Here is a 6,882-nt window from a genome sequence, read left to right as displayed (position 1 = left end):
CATGGGCCATCTCATTTCTGCCATTCTGGGAGATGAGTGAGCAATGGTGGGGACACTCTGTCAGTCCAGGGATTAATTCAACAGTGTTTTCAGCTCTCACTTTCCCAGCAGAGTCTTTTCAAGGGATGGGAGGTGTGCTGAGGGCAGGAGAGCAGGACACACAAAGGCACACTCTGGGGTTGCCACATGGCAAGTTGCCAAGACACTACTCTGAATTTCCCAGTTGTTGCCGATGTGGTCTTTTCTTGAACTGTACAGGTTCAAGATTAAATTGATCGATTCCTGGCTTTTCAGGAATCAATGGGTTAGGTTACTTGCTGCTTGTCAAGATGTGGTGAAGAAGTTGGTGCCAGGTTGAATTTTTTTATCCTGAGAAAAATCGACTTGATTCAGAGATGAATGTGGTGGAGGGAGGGCAACTTATTGCCTAATTTTCTAGGGTCCTTTAGCAAAAATAAAGTATTACAGACCAAACATGTGCTTGCAGAGTGGAAACAGGAAGCACTGGGTATGACTTCATCTGGAATTTATAGGGTATGCAGGTAGTATGGTGTTGAGCTCAAGAAATGGTACCTATCAGTGCTATTTTTGTGACACCCTAGTATAAGGGAAGAGAAGCTATCTGAAGAAAATCTAGATGTAACCCCAACTGTTTTTCTTTTTGCTTGTGTGTTTTTTGTTTTTTGTTTGTTTGTTTGTTTTGTTTGTTTTTTTGGTGTGTGTGGGGGATACTGGGAATTGAACCCAGGGAGCTTTACCACTGAGCCACATGCCCAGCCCTTTTTTATTTTTCAGTTTTAAGACAGGGTCTTGCTAACTTGCTTAGGGCCTTGTAAGTTGCTGAGACAGGCCTCAAACTTGCCATCTTCCTGCCTCAGCCTCTCAAGTTGCTGGGATTACAGGCATGCACCCTGGCATCCTCAGTTGTCTCTGACTTGCAAGTTCATAATCCTTCCCTTCTGTGAGTTTTTTGGTCTCTAAAATGAGGAGCTTTGACTTCATTGGTTATTTTCAAACTTGTTCCTTCAGTGTTCAGAGGAGGTACCCGGAATGCTGCCTCGGGCCCTCTAGATCCACACAGTACTTCAGGGCTTGGCAAAACTCCCATTTATATCATGATCTGCTTCAGAGATTCTCAAGCTCTTCAGTCTCAGGACTCCTTTACACTCTAAAAGATTATTGAGGATTCCAAAGAGCTTTCTTTTATGTGGGATGTAACTATTGATATGGACCATATAAGAATTTAAAACTGAGAAGCTTCCAAAAATGTGTTAATTCATTTAAATTAACAGTAGTACACCTATTACAATTATCACAAATAACATATAAACCAATTCTGTTTATGTGAAAAATAACCGATTTCCAAAGCAAATAAGAATTGGTGAATGGCACTGTTTGATATTTTTCAAGCCTATTTGTTATGGCTCTGTAGATGATACATGAGTTTTCCTCTTAGTTTCTATGCTTGATCAGTTGCAATGTTTGGGTTGAATATATGAAGCAAAATCAGCCTCATACAGATGTATATTTGGGAAAGGAATGACTTCAGGAACCCTTGAATAGTCTTGGAGACCACCACAGTTTTTGTGCCAAACTTTGAGAACCGCTGCCTCCTGCAGGTGGGGAAATTAATTGCATCTCTACTTTCATCCCCTCTCCCTTGACCTCCCTCACCCCCTCTTCAATTAGATCACCTCATTTTTTTTATGTTGGAAGATTTCATTTGTAAAATGAATTCTGTCTCTAAAAGTGTTTGGAATCAATCAATGTAAATCTTTCTCTCCTGCCCCCTGTTTTTCCAATACTGGGGAGTGGACCTAGGGGCACCTTACCACTGAGCAACTTCCCCGGCCCCTTTTATTTTTTATTTTGAGACAGGGCTTCACTAAGTTGCTGAAGCTGACCTATAACTTGCAAACCTCCTGCCTTGACCTCCAGTTACTGGGATTGCAGACATTCAGTACTGAGCCCAGCACATTGTAAAGATTTAGATAATCTTATGTTATTGAAGATCCACCCAAAGATTTGGGACTGATCAAGATTGTTGAAATATCATCCCTGAGTCTTTTCTATAAAGATGTAAACTTTTACACTTTGAGGAGGGGTCTTTGGGATTGTGCCTTAGTTTTCCTGGACAGTGAGTGGCATGTATGTCATCATTGACAGTGACAGTTTCACTGCACAAAATGGCATTGAGTGGCTTGAAAGATTTAATGCCTCCCCAGAATGAAGCTGACCTGCCCAGGGAGTGATATAGGCCGGAGGAGGAGTAGATTCAATATTTGTGGAGCTGTCTAATCACTGAAGGAGAGAGACAGGCCATAAGGGCAAGTTTCAGTGATATACTTATGTGTCGTCATTTTTAAAGCTGGGCATTCATCATTATTATTTATTTTCTAGATTTATGTCACACCATTATTCCAAGGGACAGAAGCCAGTGTTGAATACCATGGGCTTCTTCTAATTTCTTGTGTAATAGAGATGGCTGTACTGTTCTTTCCCTATTGCCAGAGTCATCATTGATTTTCTGTCATTTCTTTCACAAAATCACCTCCTGGATTTGGCTTGGCTTGGCTTTTATAGCCGAGAATATTCTCTTCTCAGTCCTCTACTGAGCCTGGTACTGTGAATCCCATTGATGTAGGTCAGGGAACAGTTCAACAAGCACTCCATGGGACCTGTTGACTTTCTCCTTCGGTCTGTGAGCATGCCCAGAAGCATCTGATAAAGCACTTACTTTGTTTTCCCTGCTGGCCTAAGTAATAATAAAGAGGCCCCACCAAATGCCCAAATTATGGTCCATCATTTGGGCTAATTGGGTATCTCTAATTTAATGGAACTCTTCTCTGGGAGTTAAAAATAAAGCTGAATCTCAGGAGAAACTGGAACCCTTGTACATTGCTGGTGGGAATGTAAAATGGTGTGGCTGCTATAGAAAACAGTTTGGCAGTTTCTCAAAAATCTAAACATAGTATTACCATATGATCCAGCAATGCTTCTCTAGGCATATACCTAGGATAGATGAAAACATGTCCACACAAAATCTTTTTCTTGAATCTTCACAGCAGCATTAATCTTGATAGTGAAAAAAAATGGAAATCATGTAAACGCTCATCAGTGAATGAATAGGTAAACAAAATGAAGTGGCCCTATTCAATGGGATATTTTTCAATCATAAACAGGATTGAAGATCTGATACATGCTACAACATGGGTGGACATCAAAAATTTTATGCTGAGTGAAAGAAGCCAGACAAAAAAGGCCACATATTATATAACTCCACTTAGTAAAGTAATCCAGAATAGGCAAATCCAGAGACAGAAACCAGATTTGCCAGGTGCCAAGGGGAGTGGGAAGAGGGAGTGACTGTTCAAAGGGTACAAGGTTTTCTTTTGGGATGATGAAAATGTGTTGGAACTAGCTAGAGGTAGTGGTTGTACAACATGCGACTGCACCAAATTCCACTGAATTATACCCTTTACAATGGTTCATTTTGTGTTACATGAATTTTACTTCAAATGAAAAATGCAAAGCAAATGAACAAAATCCACCTGAATCCTTGGCTACTGCCCTCTCTTGGCCTACCTTCTCTCACAAATGTTTGCAGAATGAAGAACCTAGTTCTGAGCCGTAGACTCCTTCAGAGTCAAGAATAGACTTACTATAACCTGCAGGTAGGGCCTTTAAGTATTTATATCTCATGGAGCTACTATATAAGGTGCATGATTTTACATTCAGCTTTTCTTACTGTGAGCTCATGGAAGGCAAGGAATGTGTCTTGCTCATTTTTCAATTCCAACTCCCTAAGCATAATTCCTGACATATAGAAGACACTCAACAGAAAGTTTGTTGAATGAATTAATTAATGGGTTTATTGTACCTCTTTATTCATCTTTATGTTCCATCCACAGTGCTGGTAATAGTTGTTCTATAGCAGGTACTCAGGACAGATCTGTGGACTTGACTACTGAGTGAGAATGAGATTGTTTAGATGTGTTTTATTTAAAAATTTTTATATCTATCTAATGAAACATTATTTGAGCCATGAAAAAGAATGAAGGGTTGATAATATGCATAACACAGATGGACTTTGAAAACTTCATGCTAAGTGGGAAAAAACAGCCATAAAAGACTACCAAAAAGATTTTTGAGGTTCATTTATGTTGTAGCATGTATCACAGCTTCAAACCAGTTTATGGCCGAACAATATTCCATTAAATGGCTATGCCACTTTTGTTTTTTCATTCATCCCACTATAGGAACTTGGGTTGTTTCAATTTTTGTTCATCCATGTGTTTGAAATATCCAGAATAGGAAAGTCCATACGGACTGAAAATAGATTCATGGCTATTCATGGACTGGGAGGACCAAGGATATGGCAGTGAGAGCTAAAATACACAAGATCTCTCTTTCTTTCTTTCTTTCTTTCTTTCTTTCTTTCTTTCTTTCTTTCTTTCTTTCTTTTTCATTATACTGTGAACTTTAATGGATCTGTGTTGTCAATAGCTCCTGGTACATTGCAGCCTAGGTGTCCCTATCTTTTTAAAATTATTATTTGTTCTTTTTAGTTATATATGACAGTGGAATGTATTTTGACAAATTATACATACACGGAGTATAACTAATACTATTTAGGATCCCACTCCTGTGGTTATATGTGATGTGGAGTTAATCTGGTCATGTATTCATATACGAACATAGGAAAGTTCTGTCCAATTCATTTCTCTGTCCCTCCTATTCTTCTCTCCCCTCACTTCTCTTCATTTTTCTTTGTCTAATCCAATGGATTCCTATTATTCCCCTCCCCAACCTCCCCTGTTTTGGGTTAGAATCCACAAATCAAAGAGAACATTCAGCCTTTGTTTTGGGGGGGATTTGCTTATTTCACTTAGCATGGTATTCTCCAGTTCCATCCATTTACCAGTAAATGCCATTGTTTTATTCTTCTTTAAGGCCGAATAATATTCCATTGTATGTATATACCACATTTTCTTTATCCATTCATTCATTGTATGGACACCTAGGTTGTCTCCATAGCTTGGCTGTTGTGAGTTGAGTTGCTATAAACATGGATGTGGTTGTATCACTGTAATATGCTGTTTTTTTTTTTAATCTTAAAGCAGCCTTTTACTAAATAAAAGTCAATGCAAAAATGCATGATGAGCAAACTATCAACATTTTAAATAAAGCCATGTCCATGGACAGGGCTGAGATATGTGGAGGTGAGTGAGGCTGGGGCATTAAAGTGTAGGGTGAGAGTGGGTCTGTATTTTAATAGATACAGATATCAGGTTCCATGTAGATTTGTTGGCATTTATTTTGATTTTTTAAAAATATGATGCTGAAATATCATTTACCTTGATGACTGAGTTTTTAAAATTCATTCTAATTTGTTATATATGAGATCAAAATGCATTCAATTCATATTACACATATAGAGCACAATTTTTCATCTCTCTGGTTGTACACAATGTAGAGTCACACCATTCGTGTCCTCATACATAAACCTAGAGTAATGATGTCCATCTCATTCCAATTCCTTTTTTATCACCATGCCCCCTCCCTTCCCCTTCCTCTGCTTTGCCCTATCTAGAGTTCGTCTATTCCTCCCACGCTCTCTCCATCCCCATTATGAATCAGCATCCTTATATAAGAGAGAACATTAGGCATTTGGTTTGGGGGGGATTGGCTTACTTTGCTTAGCATTATATTCTCCAACTCCATTTATTTACCTGCAAATGCCATGATTTTATTCTCTTTTAGTACTGAGTAATATAGTATGCTTTGGGTATAGATCAAGGACTAGGATAACTGGGTCAAATGGTGGTTCCTACAAGTTTTCTAAGGAATCTCCATACTGCTTTCTACAGTGGTTGCACCAATTTGCAGTGCCACCAATAATGTATGAGAATATCTTTCTCCCCAAATACCCACCAACATTTATTGTTACTTATATTCTTTATAATTGCCATTCTGACTAGAGTGAGATGGAAAATCCCAGTGTAGTTTTAATTTGCATTTCTCTAATCGCTAGAGATGTTGAACATTTTTTCATATTTTTTGACTTTTGTATTTCTTCTTTTGTGAAGTATTTGTTCAGTACCTTTGCCCATTTATTGATTGGGTTATTTATTTTTCTGGTGTTAAGTTTTTTTTGAGTTCTTTATATATCCTTGAAATTAATGCCTTATCTAAGGTACTGGTGGTGAAGATTTTCTCCCATTCTGTAGGCTCTCTGTTCATGTTCTTGATTATTTCCTTTGCTGTGAAGAAGGTTTTCAATTAGATACCATCTCATTAATTGATTCTTGATTTTATTTCTATGCTTTAGGAGTCATAGTGAGGAAGTCAGTTCCTAAGCTCACATGTTGGAGAGTTGGGTCCAGTTTTTCTTCTAGTAGGTGTAGGATCTCTGGTCTAATGCCTAGGTATTTGATCCACTTAGAGTTGAGTTTTGTGCAAGGTGAGATATAGAGGTTTATTTTCATTTTGCTGCTTATGGATGTGTTCCCAGAACCATTTGTTGAAAAGGCTATCTTTTCTCCAATGTATGTTTATGGCACCTTTGTCTAGGATGAGATAATTGTATTTATGTGGGTGTGTCTCTGTGTCTTGTATTCTGTTCCATTGATCTTCATGTCTGTTTTGGTGCCAATACCATGTTGTTTTTGTTACTATAGCTCTATACAGGGTTTCTTTGAGAGGTGGTTAAAATGTTCTAAAATTGACTGGTGATGTTGGTGCTATCTGTAAACACACTAAAACCCACCAAATTGTACACTGTAAATATGTGAATTGTATAGTATATGAATTTTTAAAAATATTTAGTTGTCAATGTACCTTTATTTTATTTATTTATATGGTGCTGAGGATCAGACCCAG

This window comes from Marmota marmota, unplaced genomic scaffold (genome assembly GCF_001458135.2).
Source record: "Marmota marmota marmota unplaced genomic scaffold, marMar, whole genome shotgun sequence".
Taxonomy (NCBI): domain Eukaryota; kingdom Metazoa; phylum Chordata; class Mammalia; order Rodentia; family Sciuridae; genus Marmota; species Marmota marmota.
Note: the sequence above shows the minus strand (reverse complement) of the source record.